Source organism: Odocoileus virginianus, chromosome 10 (assembly GCF_023699985.2).
Source record: "Odocoileus virginianus isolate 20LAN1187 ecotype Illinois chromosome 10, Ovbor_1.2, whole genome shotgun sequence".
Classification (NCBI taxonomy): Eukaryota; Metazoa; Chordata; class Mammalia; order Artiodactyla; family Cervidae; genus Odocoileus; species Odocoileus virginianus.
In genome coordinates, this window is record NC_069683.1 from 47,624,686 (window position 1) to 47,646,509 (window position 21,824).

General features: G+C 48.1%; 1 protein-coding gene and 1 pseudogene across 2 annotated transcripts in view; both read left to right on the forward strand.

Annotated features, from left to right (window-relative positions):
- The window catches only part of DSCAML1 (DS cell adhesion molecule like 1), a 356,923-nt gene that overhangs the window by 78,245 nt on the left and 256,854 nt on the right, over positions 1-21,824 (forward strand). The gene's annotated exons all lie outside the window — the stretch shown is intronic.
- Positions 2,649-3,921, forward strand: LOC110133025 (triosephosphate isomerase pseudogene; annotated as a pseudogene).

A 21,824-nucleotide genomic window follows, 5' to 3' on the forward strand; every position in this document is an offset into this window, starting at 1 on the left:
CTGGGGAGCGGGGAGCTGCTGCACATTCCCGGCCTGCAGACAGATGAGGTGCACGCACCGGGCTGCGCCCCTCCCGCCCTCAGTGGTGATGCCTGTGGACGGGCCAGCGGGACCAGGGTTCAGATAACCAGCCCCATGACCTCGGCACCATATATCCAGCCTCTGAGAGATTCACACTTTCAACAGGCTAGAAGGAGTCTTTGGAGTCTGCCTATTGCACTCCATAAGGCAAGGGTCAAGCAGGCTGAACTGCAGGTGAGGTGCGGTGGGAGGGAAAAATGAGAGTAGGGCCTTAAGAAGGGACTTGCAGAGTGGCTTTTGTAGCAAGGACGAGCTGCAGATGGGGGAAGATGGTGTGGCATTCATGGGGGTCGGAGGGCAGGTAGCCCTGTCTGAGTGGAATGGCTGGGCTGGGAAAGAAGGACCTGGCCTGAGAGAACCCAAGGTGGCACAGAGCCCTAAGCAGGTCACCCGGTGGGCACTGGGGAGAGATGCTCAGGTGAGCTTGCTGACTCACCGCAGACCTCCCAGGGGACCCGCAGAGACTTGGAGAGGGCCATAAGGGGAGAAAGAATAAGGTTTTGCTTTTCAAGGGAGAAGGCAGGAGAGGGTGGCAGATGGTCCACAGAGGGGCTCAACAGCAGCCCCGGGCAAGCTTCTTGCACAGATGGGGTGCGGATGACTGTGGACTCGAAGCAAATGAGGAGTGGGCTGACTGAAGACTGTCTGTGCCAGACAGACAGACCTCTATCTTTTGCGAAGTATGGGTAGGTCAAAAGAATGCCCTGGACCTAGGATGAGGATTTCAGTGTGGCACTTGTCATAACCTTTCATGGCACCCCCTGTGGACAGGCTGGACGGTATCCAGTGAGGAGCTTGCGAACCAGGACCGAGACCATGGCGGATGGATCTCTAGTGGTTGAGATCAGTCTGGAGAGAAAGCTCTGAAGACGTGGGGACCAGGATGTGTTTTCCATGTCCCCTCTGTCTGCGTGGCTGCCACATTCAGGGAGACAAGCCCTGTGTTCACCCACATTCCCCACATGGCTCTGGGGGAGCCCGGTGTTGAAGAGCTGGGGAGGACGGTAGTGGTTCTAGAGGCCTGGGCATTACAGAGAGACAGCTGAGGTGATGCAGGAATATCTCTTCCAGTTCACTAAGGGATATCAGCTCTGGCAAGTTATAAAATGACATTTCCACTGAGGCTGTGGAGTTATTTACAGGAGCCACAATGAAGCTAGACAACCTTTCATGTGTTCTAAAATGTGTTTTCTGTTACTTTGGTGAAGTTGTGGAGGACATACTAACTAAGATTTGTGGGGACGTCCCTGATGGTCAGTAGTTAAGAATCCGCCTTGCAATGCAGGGGACATGGGTTCAATCCCTGGTCAAGGAACGAAGATTCCACATGTTGAGGACCAGCTAAGCCTGAGCACTGCAGCTAGAGTGGCAGTTTAACCACACGCCACAACAAAAGATCCCGTGCGCCACAATTAAGACCTGAGGCAGCCAAATAAATAAATATTTTTAAGAAAGATTTGTGAATGAGATAAAGCTACAAGAGGGTAACAAATACCTTGTATAATAGTAATAAAAAATAATAGCTCATACTATAGCACTTACTGTGTGCCAGGCTTTGTTCTAAACAGATTGAATGTGTTAACATTTAATTTTTGCTGCATCCCAGTGAGGTAGGTCATAGCATTATTACCATTTTACAGATAAGCAAACTGAGGATGAAAATTAAGGTAACCGGTTGCAGAACCAGGATTTATTCCCAGGCTGTCTGACCTCAGACCCTATGCTCTTAACTCCTTGCTAAGATAGAAACATGATACAAAGCAATTTCAGTGGACTAAAATTATTGGCAGAACATGAGATGAAATCTAATAGGAAAACATGGGAAGTACTGTTTCTAGAAGCAAAGGGTATTAAGACAGAATGAGGTGTCAGGTTTGTCACCAGCATGTCTGAAAAACTCTTAGGAAGAGGTTTGGTTGGCTGCATCTCAACCTAAATCAACAAGGCGACAAGGCTCCCAAGAGATACCTGGGCAGTGACAGGCCAGTCAGTCCATAGCCATGCACTCCAGCCTTGTGTTTTTAAAAGGACATTGAGAAAATGAGTCAGGTCGTGGCCCAAACAGGCCATGGCAGAAAGGTAGGGGGTCAGGAGAGTACAGATAGCTCTGACTATAATAACTAACTGAATAAGTAATGTCAGCCATTGAGGGATGGTTAGAGTAACTGGAGACAAGTTACTCCAGTAACAGGGCTGGACTGGCTGCCCATCTCCAAAGGGAAGCACCAGGACCCACAGCACATGATGAGGAGGAGCGTTTCGGCTCAGGGCAAAGAAGCACTTGCCAGCTCTTGCATTGTCTGGGGGAATAGCACCCACCTTGCTTAACACAGTGCTTGATGCATTATAAGTGTGCAAAAAGTGGTGGCAGTGATTGTGGTTATGATGTTTAACTTCAGCATGAGAATCCAGAATCTACTGCCGATTGGGTGTATGGTTCCAGGCACACCCTTTCACTTCCGAGCCTCAGTCTCCTCATCTGTAAAATGGGGGTGATAAAGCCTTCATTTGGCTTTTGTTGAGGATTGTTGAGGATAATTGTTGAGGATGAAAATTCAGGCGCTGCTTCTGACCTTCAGCGTGCCTGCTTCTCAGCCATGGCGCTCTCCAGGAAGTTCTTCTTGGGGGTGGGGGGGACCTGGAAGATGAACGGGAGGAAGAACAACCTGGGGGAACTCATCAACACTCTGAACGCGGCCAAGGTGCCGGCCGACACCGAGGTGGTTTGCGCACCCCCCACTGCCTACATTGACTTCACCAGGCAGAAGCTAGATCCCAAGATTGCAGTGGCTGCACAGAACTGTTACAAAGTGGCCAATGGGGCCTTTACAGGGGAGATTAGCCCTGGCATGATCAAAGATCTTGGAGCCACGTGGGTAGTCCTGGGGCACTCTGAGAGAAGGCACGTCTTTGGGGAGTCAGATGAGCTGATTGGACAGAAAGTGGCCCATGCCCTGGCAGAGGGACTTGGAGTGATCGCCTGCATTGGGGAGAAGTTAGATGAGAGGGAAGCTGGCATCACTGAGCAGGTCGTTTTCGAGCAAACCAAGGTCATCGCAGATAATGTGAAGGATTGGAGCAAGGTTGTCTTGACCTACAAGCCTGTGTGGGCCATTGGTACTGGCAAGACGGCGACACCCCAACAGGCCCAGGAAGTACACGAAAAGCTCTGGGGATGGCTTAAGTCCAACGTCTCTGATGCAGTGGCTCAGCGCGCCCGCATCATTTATGGGGGTTCTGTGACTGGGGCAACCTGCAAGGAGCTGGCAAGCCAGCCTGATGTGGACGGCTTCCTTGTGGGTGGTGCTTCCCTCAAACCTGAGTTCATCGACATCATCAATGCCAAACAATAAGCCCTGTCCATCTCCACCACCCTTCCTGCCGAGCCAGGGACTAGGTAGCTCGGAAGCCCAGTAACTGTACTGCCCCCGACCTCCACACATGCTTCTTGTGATGTCGCCTGACCCCTCTCATGGCCGAATCCAAAGTATCTCTTCCTTTATCGTTTACACCCTACCTTGTCATGGTTGGGACCAGAACAATCCCGCCTCCACTTACTGTACCCGTTGGAACTAAACCTGTCGCCAAGGTGGCTTCTTCTTGGCTGAGAGGTGGGAGGGTGGTTTGCTCGTGGGTCCCCTCAGTCCCCAGTGAAGACAGGAGAGAGAACCGGTCCTGTCCCGTCTCCTGCCATGAGGCCAAGGGCTGAGAGAAAGCCCTGTCCTCCGCTGAGGCCAGGGCGCTGCTCCCTCCCACGGTGCCAACGCCTGTGTGTGTTGTGTCTGAGCAGTCCCGCGTGTGGGGGAATAAACACCTGGCACTGAGAAAAAAAAAAGAAAATTCAATGAGTCTGTCTCGGGAGCCTAATTAAAAGTCTAATGTATATAATAGGTGGGCTTCCCTGGCGGCTCAGATGGTAAAGAATCTGCCTGCAATGAAGAAGACCTAGGTTCGATCCTTGGGTCAGGAAGACCCCCTGGAGGAGGGCATGGCAACCTACTCTAGTATTCGTGCCTGGAGAATCCCCATGGACAGAAGAGCCTGGGGGGCTACAGTCTGTGGGGTCGAAAAGGGTCAGTCACGACTGAGCGACTAAGGACAGCACTCCTATAACAGGTGCTAGTGACTGTAAATTCGAGGAACAGTAACTATAATAGGGGCCATTTCTTTCTTAAGCACTTACTCTGTGTCAGGAGCCCTGCTAAATGGGTGGAAAGCACTCTCTCCTTTGATCCTCACAACCCCAACTCACAATGTAAGTGAGGAAACTGGAATTCAGATGAAAGGAGAGCCTAAATTTGAATCTAGGTCTGGCCAATTCAAGTGCATGACATCAACACCACTCTGCTGCCTCCCTGGGACTCAGTGAATTACTCGGCACATGAGACGGAGGCAGAGTGGAGTTTGAAGGTTCAGGGGATCTGCCCCAGGTTTCCCTCTTTATTCAAGCACTTTATTCTGCTTTATTCGAGCAGAGCCCTGGCACAGGGAGCTCAGCCCACCTCCTGACTCAGCCCCTGGCTCCCCGCCCCTCCTCTGCCAGCCCCACTGAGGGGAGTTCCTCTTTCAGCCTGTCTGACTCCATCTATCCAGGCACTTTGTCCTGCTAATTCTGAGAGTGGAGGGCGTGTGCACTCTTGATGCCGTTCAGCCCTAATTAGAAGTTCCTAACAGCTTGTTTGGGGCCCTGTCAGGCTCTCTGACTGGCCTTGCACCAATAAGTAAAAAGGAAAATTGCTATCTGCTCCGCACCTGGATGCCTGGGTGTCATTCTGAGCAGCGTGTGCAGGCAGCGGGCGCTCACTGGTCGCTCCTCTTCTGGGACTCCTATTCCGTGCTGACTCTGCGTCAGCAGCCCAGGCGGGGCCTCTGTCCCTCCAGGGTCCACCCGAGGCTCCAGTGCCTGGACCAGGAGGGACCAATTGATTGAGACTTGATACAGCCTTGAAGGGGAGCGAGGCAGACTGCTGGGACTTTTGTATCCAGATTTTAAGTCCTTTGTGCCTTGGAAACTCCATGGGAGTTTAGGGCCAGAAGGACACAGAGCACAGGAGGCCTTTTTTAAAAGAAAACTTATTTTATTTTATTTTTATTTTTATTGGAGTATAATTGTTGCACAGTGTTGTGTTAGTTTCTGCCCTACAACGTGACTCATCTCTAAGTACACCTATATCCCCTCCCTCTTGAGACTCTCTTCCACTCCCCATATAGATCATCACCCTCTAGGTCATCACAGAGCACGAGCTGGGCTCCTGTGCTATGTAGCAGCTTCCTACAAGCTGAGTATTTTACACATAGTAATGTGTGTGTGACTTAGCAGTAGCAATGTGCATGCGTGTGTGTGTGTGTGTGTGTATATATAGACACTACTTTCTGAATTCATCCCACCCTCTCCTCCTCCTCTGTGTCCACAAGTTCATTTGTAGTGATGATGATGAACCTAGTCTGTCATACAGACTGAAATAAGGCAGGAAGAGAAAAACAAGTATTGTATATGGATGCATATATACAAAATCTAGAAAAATAGTACTGATTAACCTATCTGCAGGGCAGGAACAGAGATGCAGATGTAGATGATGGATGTTAGACATTGTAGCAATGGACTTGTAACACAGGAGGCTTTTTTTCCTCCAGACCTATTATAGGTGGGCACAGTGGAAGGCAGGGTTGGATGTTAATTTTTTTCAGCTGTGAGAGAATGATATAGCAGAGACCTAAACCCTTGGACTTTTCTGCTCATTGACCTGCCTTGAAGAATGCCTTAAGAGTTAAACAGTTATCACGCAAGGCTATGAAACTGGACAACCTGACTTCAAATCTCTAATAAAATGTGTGCCTTTGAGCAAGTCATTTCGCCCCTCTGGACTTAGTTTCATCATCTGTAAAATGGGAATAATAATAGAGTTGGAAGGATTAAATTAAAAACTTCAGAATAGTATCTGATTCCTAGCAGGCATTCTTCAGATGTCAGCTAGGAGTATGATTATTTTTACAATATAATGAAGTAGTTTGAATTCCAGCCATACTGCATATTAAATTTATGATCTTGGGCAAGAAATCTAACTCTGATCCCGAATTTATTCTAAAAATGAGTATAAAAACAGCACCTATCTCCTAGAGTTATTGTGAAGATTAAATGAGATTATATCCCTAAAACAATTAGCACAGCCCTCAAAATAGGAGGACCTAAGGTCTGTGGACCTAATTAGGCCCATCACCTGGCACATAAACCTTTTGTCTGAACACAGCCATGCTCCTTCCTGTAAGGACTGTCTCTGCTGCTTTTGGGCTGCAACGGTAGAAACTGAATATATTTCTTACCCTGCCCCATTATAGAACAGGCTTACCAATCCCTGGCCTAGAATTTAGTAAGTGCTCATCAGTGCTAGCTGTTGTTATTAACAGGTAATTGTCATTGTAATCCTCGTGTTTACACGAGGATCCTCTTACTCTAAGATTTTCTAACCAGAGAAAGTTGTTTCCCCCAAAGGTCTTACAAGGTAGAGGGGAAATTTTTGTTTGTTTGTTTTTGGCTGGGCTGGCTCTCTGTTGCTGCGTGCAGGCTTTCTGTAGTTGAAATATGTGGGCTTCTCTCTCTGCAGTGTCTTCTCTTGTTGTGGAGCACAGGCTCTAGGTGCTGGGGCTTGAGTAGTTGTGTACAGGTTTAGTTGCTCTGCGAGGCGTGAACTCTTCCCGGACCAGGTATTGAACCTGTGTCCCCTGCATTGGCAGGCGGATTCTTAACCACTGGACCACCAGGGAAGTCCTAAGGATTTTTTTTTTTTCCCTAAGGATTTTTTTTAACGTTTATCTGACTTGCATTTTTAGAAAGGAAAACTGGGTGTGATATTTAGGGTAGCTATATACCTTCCCCCTGAGTCATGGATTTTCCGTTTTAAGGGATATCAGTAATTTGGGAGTACTTTGAGATTAATCAATTAATCTCATTGATGAATTCTATCAATGAGGGGTCCCAAGAAATCACTGGTCCCGAGAAAGCCCATGCTAGTTTTCAGATAGCCAAAGCTGTCTGGATGATCCAAGGCCACTGCCTCTGGGCTTAGAACTTGGTTCATGGTCCCCGCTACACAATTTGTCCTTCCAGTGTGGGGGCTTGTGGGGGGTCCTGGCAGCTGCCTCAGATTCAGGCTGGGAGAATCCTGCCCAGTCACTGCAGTTCAGCGGACTCAAGGAGGGTCCCGGGGGTGTGGGTGTCTGGGGAGAGGCTGGGGCCAGCGCTGACCTCACACACGGCCAGACTATTATCACTCAATTTTTACACGGTGTTCGGGACACTGCGCTGCCTGCCAGCGGAGTGCGGCCGTTAAAATATTAATGTTTGGCATGTAGCAAACATGTAAAAAATGCTAAGACGGGGGAGCTGCTGAGCCGGGCCTTGTTGACACACTGCCTTACCTGGGTGCTGTTTGCTAAGTAAATACCAAGGATTCTTCCCCGAAGTTGGAAACTGCACTGTGTCCTGGCCTCCTCCTTCCTCCCCCGGCCCGAGTGGTGAGGCGGGTTTGTTTTCTGCCCCAGCAGTGCCTCCTGGGCGGCTCTTTGAGAACAAACCACATAGGCGTGTTTTAGTGCCAGTTTCCAGGAGACTTTTGGAAGGGCTGGTGTCAGGGTGCTGTCGCTGGCAGCTCCCCGTGGTGGGGTGGGGCAGTGGGGTGCCCTGAGACCAGCTCTGGACCAGGCACAGTGGGAGGTGGACACGGCCACTGCCTGCCAGGAACTCCGAGTTCATGAGGGGGTTGACACCAGGCCCCAAAGCCCAGCCCACAGCAGAGCCAGGAAGGCAAGAGGCCCACAGTGGGGTCTGAGCCTCCTTTGAGCAGAGCGGCCATCACTGGCTCATCAGAACGGCCTGTTTAGCTGATCTCCAAGCAACTCCACATTCCTTACCCCACAGGAGGCCACCTGCAGTCAGTCGGAAATGCCTGGCGTGAAACTAATTTGCTGTCTTCGGTGGAGGAAAGAGGTGATAGCAGGGAAGTTCTGATGAAGTGCCGGAAGGGCTCCGAAGGGGACAGAGCCCCTGGGAGGGGGAAAGACAAGGCTTCCTGGAGGAGGTGACTTTTGGGGTGGGGAAGGACAGCGCAGGTGGAAGGTACATTTGGCAAAGGCTCAGAGGAAGGACTGTGCAGCGTGAGAGCAGAATTGGGATGCAGTGTCCTTGGCTCTACCACAAGGCAGGGGCCAGCCTGCCCAACCATCCCAGTAGTGGAAGCTCAGGGCTGTCTCTCATCTCTGGCTTTTCCCAAAGGGTTTCTTTCACTGATCAAAGCCCTTTCTTCCTGCTTGGAGTTGAGTCTCCATCCAAACCAAACAGAAAAAGCAAATGACACAAACTCAGACTCTGGCACGTCTAGGATGGAGACGTCTGGCCTCGCCAATCATCTACCCAAGGGTTGGCAGGCTTTTTCTGTAAAGGATCAGAGGGTGAATATTTCAGGCTTTGCAGGCCATAAGGTCTGTGTCACAACTCTTCACCTCTGCTGTGTGGAGCAAAAACAGCTGAAGACAACCCATGAACCAGCAAGTGTGGCCAGGTGCCCAAAAAAACTTCATTTATGAACACCAAAATTTAATAATGTAACATTTAGAATTTTTATGTATTTATTTTTCTGGCTGTGCTGGGTGTTCACTACGGCGTGTGGGTTTTCTCTAGTGTGGCTACTTTCTAGCTGTGGAGCACAGGCTTCTCATTGTGGTGACTTCTCTTGTTGCAGAGTGCAGGCTCTAGGGCCAGTGGGCTTCAGTAGAGGAGCGCAGGCTTCATTGCCCCATGGCATGTGGGATCTTCCCAGACCAGGGATTGAATCTGTGTCTCCTACATTGGCAGGCAGATTCTTAACCACTGGACCACAAGGGAAGTCCAATAAGGTAATATTTGTGTGTGATGGAATATTATTCTTCTTTTGACTATTTTTTCCCCCCAACCATTTGAGCCACATAAAAACCATTTTAGCTCCCAGGTTACAACTGGGAGTACAACTTGGTTACAACTTGGACTCCTGATGTGGTTGGACCGTCTTATCTGAAACTTGATTGGCACTCTGCCTTCTGGCTCCCCTGGGCTGCCCACCCCCCACTCTTGTTCCTGTGCTCACCTGTTCCCACAGGAGGGCTGGTTTTGCAGAGCTCCTGCCCTAATGTGGGGTAGGGAGGCTAGAGTAGAGTTGGCCAGGTTAAGCGTTTAAAAAGCAAAAGCCAGAGCCCTTGTCGGGGGACAACTCTCCAAGCTAGCAGTGTCCTTTCCTAAGACCTCATTGGTCACAGGGGTGGGTCAAAGATGAGGAGATGAAGGCCCAGAGACGGGAAGTGATTTGCTCAAGGTTGCTCAGCTGGCTCACAGCACAGCAGGGACAGGACCCCTCCCCTCCAAGACTGGATTCTTTCCACTTGACACGAGGTAAAAGAGTCTCCAGGTTAAGCATCCTCTTGTCCCCCAACTCTAGACTGTCAGGAAGTGGCCCTGGCCTTTGCTATCATGATCACTCATGCCCGCTTCATCTTTCTGAGAAAAGTAAGGCCACAACCAATGAGCCCCGGTGTCGGTGGTAAAGGGAGATGTAAACCATGATAAATTGCTACTAATGCTGCTGGGTGACTGAGATAAAGGCTTGATTGTTTGGGCAGCATAAATCAACACTCCGAGCTGGATGGGAAATAAAGCAATAATTTAAATCTATTTTCAGGGTCTTGTAGGCTGAGTGACTGACCAGGAATTGATATCTGAGGATAGAATAATAGATAGGGGAGGGTTATAGATGGTTAAACCACACCAAGTGGATATCTCCGTACTCCCCCGGCTTGTCACAAGCTCTGTGGGTGGGCTCCAGGCAGAACCATAACTCCTGTCCCTGCTCTGTAAAGACATCCCTCTGTAATCAGCCCACCTGCCTTCGTCCCCTGCCAGCCCACCCACAGAAAGCCTCTGCTCCTCTTCCAGGCATCCCTTCCTCATTACCCTTCATGCAGGGACTCTTGGTGAGCCCCTGTGCTGGGCACAGATTCAAAGATGTCCAAGACAAAATTAACATTACAAGACTGTAAGTTCCCTGAGATCAAGGGCCGTGGCTGTCTAGTCCACCACCATATCTGCCCTGCCTGGGACTGTGCCTGGCATGTAGTAGATGCTCAATATATTTTTTGGTGACTAAGAGACTGGTCAAGCTGTGCCCCCAAAGTCGCAATGAAGTACATTAACTGCTCTACAGAGAATGCACTGTTGCAGGGGAGCCGAGAGGTGGTGAGGATACTGTTATTTCTGGGAAATCTCGGGAGGGGAGGGAAAGCTGAAAGTGGTGAAATCTGGGTTGAGTCTTGAGATAGGAGTGGAGGTGGTCAGGGGACCAGGGATGGGAGGAGGGCCCTCCAGGTGGAGGGAACAGCCTGTGCAAAAGCCTGAAGAAGGTATCGTTGCTGATTCCGAAACCAAACAGCATTGGGATCTTGAAGAAAGGTGATGCTAAGCCAGCGGGTTACAGTTTCCAATTCATATTTCCCTACACAACTTTCTTTTCACCAACCACTCATCCTGTGGTTTTCTTAGTTTGCTTAATCCAAGTGGGTGCAGGGCAGACACAGTTGCAAGGTGTGGTGTAATAGAAGGACGCTTGGACTGGTCAGGTCCCTAGGGTTCTAGTCCAGAGGCCCTATTATGTAGCTCTTTGGCCTTGGGCATGTCCCTTTGAACCTCTCTGGTTCTTCTTTCCCTCCTGTGGAAAATGGTAAGATCTGAAGTGTTCTATTAGATCGCCTTCTAGGTTCTTGCTGATGCTTTAAATTATTTCTGGGCAGGCACCACCTGCCGAGGCTAAGATGCTCTTTCAACCCCTAACTAAAGGTTAGGCACTTGGTAGACTTTAATAAATACCCAATGATGGCTTACTTAGGGCAGATTTCCCTGCCTTTCCAAAAAGGTAGAAAGATGAAGTTCCCCAAGATATACTGAAGCTATAGATGGTCTCTAGTCTTTATACAAACTGCAGTGATAATAAGGCCAAAATAAATACAGGTAACATTGCAGTGTACCATGCACCAGGCACTAGTCAAAGACCCTTAGATGCATTAGGTCAGTTAATCCCAATAAGAACCCCAGGAGATAGTTGCTATCATCATTATCCCCACTTCACAGCCCTAGGCAGATGGGCTCACTTGTCCAACACCATGAAGTTAGTAAGTGGTGAAGCCAAGTTTGGACCAGGCCGTCAGGCCTGAGAGGCCGATCTGCAGCCTGGTTGCTGTGGCCATGCTAACCTGAAATGGTGTTGCCCCATGACTGAGGGAGTTATTGTTCAGCCACTAAGTCGTGTCCGACTCTTTGCCACCCCATAAACTGCAGCACACAAGGCTTCCCTGTCCTTCACCATCTCCCAGAGCTTGCTCAAACTCATGTCCATTGAGTCAGTGACACCATCCGACCATCTCATCCTCTGTGGCCCCCTTCTCCTCCTGCCCTCAGTCTTTCCCAGCATCAGGGTCTTTTCCAGTGAATAGGCTCTTTACATCAGGTGACCAAAGTATTTTGAGCTTCCGCTTCATCATCAGTCCTTCCAGTGAGTATTGAGGGTTGATTTCCCTTAAAGCTGACTGGTTTGATCTCCTTGCTGTCCAATGGACTGCCAGAGAGACAGGTGCAAAGATGAGCCACCTGGAATGCGGCTCTAGGTACTGTCGTCAGCAGCAGAGTCTGAGGCGCTGGGAGATTCCACCTCCACCGCCTCTGCATGGGCACAGGCCGCTGATTCCACGAACAGTGGAGATGGATGGGCCCTACAAGATCTGTCAAGGCCCAACAAGGGGACACATCTGAACCGGTGCCGGAGGTTGTAAATTTTTATGTTCATTATGTTTGTTTTGTTTGGTGTAATTAATGGATCTATTAAGCTTAATCAAGCTCTGACCTCTTTTATAACCATTATAAATCACCTCAAATAGCTCTGGGAGGGGAGGTTGGTGTCATTTTGCAGGCCTCCCTGGGCAGGAGTGGTCATTCTCTGGAGTGAGGTCTCAGAAAGGGGGTACTGGGGAGGGAGGAGTCTGGCATGGGTCTCCCAGAGACTGATTAGGGATGGGGTCAGACTATCAGCAGGGCATTGGGAGCAGAAGGGAAAGGAACCATGGGGAGACTGAGGCAGGGGGACTTGTGTGAGCCCTGCTCTAGGGAGGCATCACCATTCATGTTTCTGGGTCAGGTGTTTGCTGCAGAAAGGGATGTAAGCAACAGAATCTCTCATATTTAACCTCTTCATCCTACAAATGACTCCCTGAGTGATGAACATACTCCACACAAGATGGAGGCTGGGTACAGGGAGGGGCGAGGCAGGGAGAAGACAGGAGGAACCTGAGGAGGAATTGGAGGTACTGAGCCGCCAGCCCAGAGCATGGAGCCATGATCACAGTGTCTCTCGTTCCATCTCTTCTCTGGTTTGGTGAGCAGAGTGATTGAGCGTGATTGAGCAGAGTGGCAGAAGCTCATTCTTGGCTATTAGGATGAATGGATCCCTGGGATACCAGCAAGGACTCTATGGGTCTGCATGTGCTTTAATAATAATAATAAAGAAACTAAGAAAATACCACTCTCCATCATTAAAATGCAGAAGCAGATAAAGAGCAGCTCCTGTGTAATTACCAAAAATTCTTATTTCCATAAGAAACCAGCACTTCATAAATGTTCCAACCTGAGCCCTTCTCTCCAGGGAAACTGGATTTCTATGAATATAGAAATTTGGTAATTGCCCCTGAAACTGCTTTTCTCTGTTAATGAATAGCAGGAGCTTGCTTTTGCTTACAGCCCCAAATGGACCAGTTTCCTTCCCATCACTGGGTCACTGAGCACCCACCCCACCCCCTCCTCCATCCCGTCCCCCACCATCACACTCATCACACCCGTTAGGGCCTCAGGGCTTGGGTTTCAGGAGAAGTGATTTTTTTTTTTTTCCTCCAGGGAAAGAAGGGAGTGGGAGAGGGCCTGCTAGTCAGGAGCCTAGTTCTGCATTTTCCCAATTGCATTTGTATTTTTCCATACCATAGGTATACATTTTATTTCAGTGCAACATGCTTTCAAAAAATGAAATAAAATAAATGCACTATTAGATTAAAAATGTACAGCATTATATAGCTCATAATGCCATGGTAGATTTTAAACCTCTAAAAGCATATGCATTAAAGCAATTTTCTAAACTAACATAGCGAGAAGTCCACAAAAGCACAACATTTGATAATAGTTGCCATCTTCAGTTGAGGATAATGATGTTAACAAATGTAATGGGAGTAATGAGTGGAGATTCAAAAAGCTGCTTTTGTTTAATTTTTTGTAATGCAAATTAGTTTGGGAATGAAAGAGGGGGGGATGGGGAGGGAAAAAACCCTCTTATTTGAAATGAATCTTAATCCTAGCTAATGATAGGCCAGTAGTAAGCAGAAGCAGCTTCAATGTGGAATTGAACAATCCGGAGACGCAATTGTTAAGGTGATGGAGATGAAATTAAAAAAAAAAAAATAAAAAACTGCAGAATCGAATCTTCTTTCCTGAGCCTGGAATTGCAGATGTTTGAATTTAGAAGCCTCCAGATTACATGGGTGTTGTCCCTGGAGTTGTCTGTGGCAGAGATTGGAGACCTGTTCCTGGTGGATAGAAGGGTGTGTGTGTGTGTGTGTGTGCGCTCAGTCGCTAAGTCATGTCTGACTCTTTGCCACCATGTGGACTGTAGCCTGTCAGGCTCCTCTGTTCTTGGGATTTCCCAGGCAAGAATACTGGAATGGATTGCTGTTTCCTTTTCTCGACCCAGGGATCAAACTAGTGTCTCCTACGTCTCCATTGGCAGGTGGACTCTTTACCACTCTACCACCTGGGAATCCCTGGATAGAAAGGAGGGGACTTCTAAACCTGGTTTTAGGAGAAACTGGGGCAGGGAGAAAGGGGTGATGAGTACAAGAACTGTCCTGGACCTTCACCCAGGCTGGCTTGCTCTGTGAGATCCTGAGTTATTTTAGCAAGCTCCACACTGGTCCCATTCAGGGACTTGAGTAAGCTATTCTGCCCATCAGTTTTTCTCTTCTGTGAAATGGGTGCAGCAATGGGTACTCAGAGCACGTTTTTGAGGGTTGTGGGATTCACATCTTAATTTCAAAAAGAAAGGAGGGTGGCACCGAGCAGAGCAACCATAACTTCTTCCAACATCATTTTTCTTTGCCTTTCATTGAGCTCAGCCTGCCCCACAAGGCAGAAATCATAACCATGACTTTGATACACAAAGAAAAAAGTCTATTCAAGAATGCCATCCTGAAGGGCTCCTCTGAAGTCAGTCAAGGGTGCACTCAATTTTCCTAGTTTTCTCTAGAGAAGGCAGGAGCAGCAAAGCTGGAGCCCCTGGATACGCTTCTCCAAGAATCTGTGCATCTTGGGAGCAGGGGTGGATGTAGATGGAGATCAGCCCTCACTTGACCTTGAGCTAGTGACAGAGACCATGTAGGTCAGGACTTGGCTTGCTCTTTTGAGTATGTTCCATTCCCATTGGATTGTCAACTTGTAGAGGCCAAGGGTGCTACTGTATCAATGGTGGTGTTCACGGGGGCCCATCCAGCTACTGGGCTCAGCCGACACTAACAGTGACCATTTACTGAACTTCTAAGTGCTTTACAAAATGTATTTCATAATTATCCCCATTTGACAGGTGGGGAAACTGAGTCACAGAGAGGTTAAGTCTCACAGCTTGGAAAGGGCAGAGCTGGACTTGAAACCAGGAGTCTGCTTCACTGGTCTAGTCTCTATGGATTGTGCTGGATGCATTTTGGGTTGCTAATGTTGGGGGAAGGGGTTCTTTGCCCCAAAAGTGTGTCATATCCCACTGCTGACAGCTAAGAAGCCTTGACTGGAGAATCGCCCAGTCCAAGGAAGGCTGCTTTCTGGCTAGAGGAAGATTTGGGGGAATAAAATTACTTTTAGGGAGAGTATCATAAAATGATATGATTTTTGAGAGGGTGCAGAGAAGTGGGGAATATGACTTACAGTCACTTGCCTGGTTTACAGCTTTAATTAATCTGAAATTACAGCATAGATTTTTGTGATTAGCAGGGACATCTCAGTGAGCAGAGAAGGAATCTTTAACGGTGATCCCAGGATGAATCCGGGAGATGTAATATCCACGTAGTAAACAAGGCAGTGTTAGAGGAAGCAAAGTAAATGCAGATCCCATGCCATCAGAACAGTCATCTGTCAGCAGGGTGTGGCCTTCTCCATTCTGTCCATTGTAGAAGGGATGGCCGTCCGTGCACCAAGGGCAGAACTGCACTGAGGCTGGGTCAAGTCCAGTTATTTATTCTCTGTATGTATTACCAAGAAGGCCTGGCCAGGGAGCAGCGACACTGAGCCAGCTGCCTGCTCCTTTGGTCTGGGTCTGTCATTGTCACCTTCAGGGATTGACTCATTGGGGTCCCGTGCCTGGACCAGCTCATTTGAGGGTCTCACCTTTCTCACAACTGCTGCTGAAGCTGAGGGATCAAGAAACACTTGTTGCTTGAAGATGGTGACCTACTGGCTTCTCCTTTATGAAGCCTTACTCCAGAGCCAGTGAACTGAGAAAGAAGAGGCTAGTGGGAAGGGAGTAGCCACTGTGATCAGGCAGCCATCTCCTTCTCCATGAAGTTTGTTGAAATAAACAGCCACTTAAAAACCCCTTCTGATTAGTTTTTTGGACTGAATGTTCCCCTCCCCCTCCCCACCAAATTCATATATTGAAGCTCTGCATACACTCCCTCCCTGTGACTGTATTTGGAGAGGGAACCTCTAAGGAAATAATCAAGGTTAAATGAGGTCATAAGGGTGGGGCCCTCCTTCAGTAGGATTAGTGACCTTATAAGAAGAGGCCCAGAAAATTGCTCACTCCTCCCTCTGCCCCATGAGGAAGAAAGCATCCATTCCCTTGATTTCCATCAGCCCAGGAAGACCACCCTCACCAGACCCTGAGCCTGCTGGCACGGAGATCTTGAACTCCAGTCTCCAAAACTGTGAGAAAACAAATTTCTGAGATTTAGACCACCCAACCTGTGGTATTTTGTTATGGTAGCCCAAGTAGATTAAGACAGGTAGCATCTGTTTTACAATGGTTAATAGCAGACTGGATTGCAGATCAATACGAGGCTGTATCTGAAGTCGTTTAGTAAGGTACCAAGTTTGGCATAATGCAAGTACCTCATTTCAGTTTATTCTGGAATGAAAAGTCCATGAGCTTTAGTCAATATCCTCATTTCACAAAGGAGGAAACTGAAGCTCAGAGAGTTTAGACTTCCTGCCCATATCAAACAGCTAGTGAGTGTACTTGAAGGAGCTTCTTCAACTCTGATAGGCTGATTTTGGGCTAGGACTCTGACTTGAACAAAATCAGGATGATTTACTGGTTGGTGCTTTCTAGGAGCCTGCACCCCTACCCTCACCCAACTCATACTCTGCTAGATGTCTAGGTCCCTGTAGTGAGAAGGAAGATAAAACCTGGGAAAGGGTAGAGGGGTGTGTTCCTTGGGGGCTCTCCAGGCCTTCAACAGGGCCCACTGAACCTTGGGGCCCTGATGGACCAGTATTGCTCTGGCTGATGCCATGTGCCACCTCTGACACACACCCATCCCACGTCTCCTGAGTGCCTGAGAACACCAACTCTCGAGACAGTGTGTATCCCTTCTGAAAATGAAAATACCGGAATTGACTTAGGTGCAAAGGAATATATCAATTCCTCAAAAGCAAAATATTAACCTGTAACATTTTTTGAAGGTTTACTGTGTGCCAGGCACTGTATATTTACTATTTCATGTGAGTCATATGAAACAGTCACCATAGCAGTCCTTTGAATTAAGTATTACTATTATCCCCACTTTACAGAAAGGGAAAGTGAAGCTGAGAGAAGCTTAAGAAACCTGCCCAAAGTAAAACAGAATTTAATTGGTTTGAGAATCTTACCCAACTAAGATAGTTTGAGATTTGACATCAAGCCCACTTTACAGCAGGGCTCCCCAAAGCGTTTTGGTGTCTTTGCAAGTAGTGAGTTTCTTGTCCCTACAGGTAGTCCAGCAAAGGGAGACACTTCCCTTACGGGGATGGGGATGACATGACAGAGCTGTAGCTTTATGTGTTGGGATTAAATTGGACAGGTTTGAAGTCCCTTCCAACTGTGGGTCTCATTGATTCTGCACAGTTAGTGTGGAAAACTGGGCGTCACAGTGTCCTATGCATGGGAGCAAGAAGTGGAGGGCACAGAGCTGGGGGAAGATACATTGTAGACATAGTTTGTCCTGTGTAGCTCGCAGTTCTCGAATTCACTATCACCTGATCCGTTCTGTGTCTTCACCTCTTGGTAAGTCTACTCAAGTTAAGTCTATTCAAGTCTCTGCTTGAATCTCTCAGGGATGGAGAGGGTACTCAAGCCCACTCCTCAAGACTGGAAAGACGGCCTCATGATACTGCTTTAGAAACATCTGAACTCCCTGCCTTTAGACAGCTCAGACATCTGCTTCCACCTGCATTTTGATGTGCCTGGAAAAGGCCTGAGTGTGCTGGCTTGGGAAGGCAACTGGAAGACTGGCTTGGGAGGCAGTTCCTTTGGGAGGAGGATGGAGGAACAGAGAGGAGAGAAAGCCAAGAGAACCTCCAAGGTCATTCGCTTTCTCCTCTTTTCTTTCCTCTAGAAGCTGGAAATCTGGTTCCACCATTTTCCTAGCTTTCAAAAGGTGGTGTTTAATCACTTGAGATTTCAGCTGACTCTGGGCAGGGAAGTGACTGCCCCTAAATAGTGTTCTCCATCACAAGCTTCCACTTGCCTATTATCACACACCTGCTAGGCTGAGGGTCAATCATGTTGTGGACCTGGAACCTTGACACCCACGAAGTACAGGCTTTATAGGTAACTTCAAACCCCCCCAGTCACCACTGGAAGCCCAGCCAAAGCCAAGCAAGACTACATGTTGGAGCAAGAAGAGAACTAGATTCTGTTTGCACCCATGAACATGTGCACCCATGCATGCATGAATCCAGGTCCATTTGCAATGATATATTTCCACATGTGAGTTGCTCAAAGAGGCATGTGGCTTCAGACTTGGAACACTGGCCTCATGATGTTGCTTCAGAAGGCCTTTCATTTCCCCCTTTATTTTGAAAAGGAAAGAACAAAAGTTAAGAACCAGGACTGTCAGCCAGTGGTTCATGAACTCCTTGAGATACTGTGGGATTTGATTCTAGTCAGTAATTCTGTGAAGACTCCAAGAATCCACACTTTAAAGTAACGGACCCAAGTGGTATTTATAGTTGAGAGAGTTTGGGAAAACTGAATTAAGGGATTCCCAGGCTTCCCAAGTGGCACAGCAGTAAAGAATCCTCCTGCTAATGCAGGAGATGCAGGAAATGCAGATCTCTGGGCCGGGAAGATCCCCTGGAGAAGAGAATGGCAACCCACTCCAGTATTCTTGCCTGGGAAATCCCATGGACAAAGGAGCCTGGCAGGCTAAGTCCATGGGGTTATAAAGAGTTGGACCCAACTGAGCATGCATGCAAAGTACCAGTGGTCAAAGTGGGGCCAGACACAAGGTCTCCTGCCTCCAGTCACACTACTTGTGTGTATGCAGAGGAGAGAGTTTGCTCAGACACACAAGCGTTTGCACAAATGCATCTGCCTCCGTGGACAGCTGCCCCCCTCCTGGCTCGCAGTTCACCAGGAAAAGTCAGTCTGGCCCAGAATGTGTGTGATAAAGGGATTCGCCATGCGGAGGGTCTTCCTGCTTATACCTCTGTTCTAGCCCTTAATCCTGCTGGATTATCTAAACTAAACACTGAGCTTTCCTCTCTGGGAATAGGCCCACATTGAGTTGTAGGAGAGTTAGCAGTGATCTGAACTCTGATCTCTATCTGCCTGTAAACTTCAGTTTCTCCCAGTGTGGAGGCTGATTTGAAACCAACAAATAAAATTAAAACCCAGGCAAACATCCCACTAGCAGAGGCTGCTCCCATGTTGGTTGGAAGATAAAAGGTGAGCCTGCTGAAGAAGGGTGATTTTGGTGTCCATAGCCAGCAGAGAGAAGTCTGGATCCTTATGAGGAAAGGGGGATTCAGTGGTTGACGGAGGATCCTTCATTCCTAGTAGCCTCTCCAAATAATATTTACTGGGCCAGGAGACCCTCATGTTTCCAACTCTATCAGGACCAGTGAGATGGAGGAAGGAGCATACATTCTGAGGTCACTCTGCCTACTCAAGTTCACTAGCAGAGGGTGAGGGTAAGTTGCACTCATAAGCACAACTCTTCCATGCCAGGCAGAGTACTAAGCACATCACCCTGCATGGGACATATTCCATCCCCATTGTACAGCTGAGAAAGTTGAGGCTGAGAGAGATTAAGCACTGAACTAAGGTCATGCTTCCCTATTTTGCCTGCTTCCCACCTCCTCCACTACTGAACACATGGGAATTTAGAATTCCCAACTTCACTACTAATGAGACGAAACATTCTGAGAGTCTGGGAGGAGGTGGGTGGAAGTAATAAGACACTCACCTGTGTGGGATTATTTAGTTATCATTCTGATTAAAGACAGGTGGATGGATAAGCCATGTGGTTGAGGCGATCTGGATCCTTACCTGGCTCTTTGAGTCTCCATTTTTCCACTCCTAACTGGAGATAATTCCAGGCTGCTCCCAGGATGACTTAGAGCCATGAAGAAGTCCCGTGTTTATCACAGAGGGTATCACTGTACAGAACATATGTTAATCATGATAGAGGGTCGCGGTGAGAAGAGGAATTTTTAGCAGAGAAAAAATTTATCATTCCAAAATTTAGAGGAATTTTAACATGTCTCTGGAGGGTAGAAGTGTCTAGTTTCTAACAAAACTTAAGTATTTGAAATAATCTTAAAAGGAAAACAACATGGCTACTTAGAGGGAATTGCCTTTGGATTAGGAGTGCCCAAGACCAATTTAGACTCTCAGGTTGGATTTACCTGCAACCCTGCCCCCTCCCAAGCACAAACCTAATCCCTGGCGGTAAAGAACGTGCCTGCCAATGCAGGAAACCTGAGTTCAATCCCTGGGTCGGGAAGATCCCCTTGAGAAGGAAATGGTGACCCACTCCAGTATCCTTGCCTGGAGAATTCCAAGGACAGAGGAGACTGGCCGGCCACAGTCCATAGCGTTGCAAAGAGTTGGACACAACTTAGCCACCAAAAGGGAAAAAAAGAAACCCCAGCACAAACCTGGCTTCTGTTACCATCTTCTCTGAGAATGCAAACTCATTTTAATAACAGCTGAAGCAAAATAAAATGAGAAAGATGATTCTGCTGCGGGGGGAACTCATAGACTGCCAGTCAAAGGCAAACGCACACTATTTTTAGGTTATGCATTGTAGGGGGTTATCTGCATTCTCCACCTCTCCCCCGCCCCCAGACTTCCCTCCCATGGTGTGGGTACGGAGGCTGGCACGCCGCACACACATCCGGGGTGCGCAGACAGACCTCGACAGCACTCTACTTAGCTCACTGCCTTCACCACCCACCTAATGCACACGGGGAGACGGAAGCGCTTTCCCAACGTTCCCCTGAATGAAGAGCTCTCTGTTAGTCACCAGCAGCCTGGCTCGGCCGCCGGTACCATCCCCACAGTGAGGTACCAAAATAAATGGCTTTTGAGGCATCGCAGAGGAATATGCTGAGGCTCGCATACAATTAAAACAGTTATTAATACTCGTGTTGTTCCTGGGGTGTGGGTGTGTGTGACATCTACCTTTTCCCTTTGGCTGGAGCGAAACAAGAGAACATATGTTCTCATCGCCGGGACTCCCAGCCCAGGCACCGGCAGGAAGAAAAAGTATAAGAAAGCCCAGCCCCTCCTCCAGCTCTTGGGGTCTCTGCCAAGCTGCCTGGCCTGGCCAGTGACGTCTGGGCTGGGAATGTCTGAGTTTTAACCATAAGATTTTTCCGGACATTGATTTTGCATCAGTCTAAACAGATTTTTTTTAAGTGTGTGTATGATGGGGGAGGGGGTGAAGGTAGGGATGGAGGCCTAAGAGGATGAAAGGAGCAGAGAGACTGGCAGATACTCTGGCCCACCTTGTTGGGTTGTAGGAAGAAAAAGGAAGAGATGTGAGGGTGCTTTGAGGTTTTCATGGAGTAGGTCTGAGGAATGATAATTAAGTCTTTATCTCTCTCTTTTTTTTTTTTAGTAAACTTCATTATCATCATCTTGTCTGGTTTGCTTCAGGTCAGCCTATTTAGAAATCCTTCCTTCCTCCCCCCTTCCTTTCTCCCTCACTTCCTTTTTCTATCCTTTCTTTTTTCTCCCTCTTCCTCTCATTTTCTCTTTCTTTGTAGTAGTAAGGAACAAGAAGCTTGAGGTCTGCTGTGTGGTCCTAGACAAGTTATTTAACCTCCTAAATTTCCTCATCTATAAATTGGCATAGTAATTCTTGTAAAAATTCACTCAGGTAATACAAGTGAAGAATTTAGCACAGGGGAAGCCTGACGTGTTGCAGTCCAAGGGATGGCAGAGTCCAAAACGACTCGACAGAGCAACTGAACTGAACCAGCACCTAACATGTGCTCTATAATGTGGGGAAGGGATGGGGGTGGGGGTAGTGGTAACAGTTGTTATTATCATCATCGTCGCCATCATCATTTCTCTTTACCCCCATCATTGGACTGCCTCTAGGTATAGATTCCAGGCCAGGCCTATAGACCATCCAGTAAAGTCACTGTCTTCAGGGCA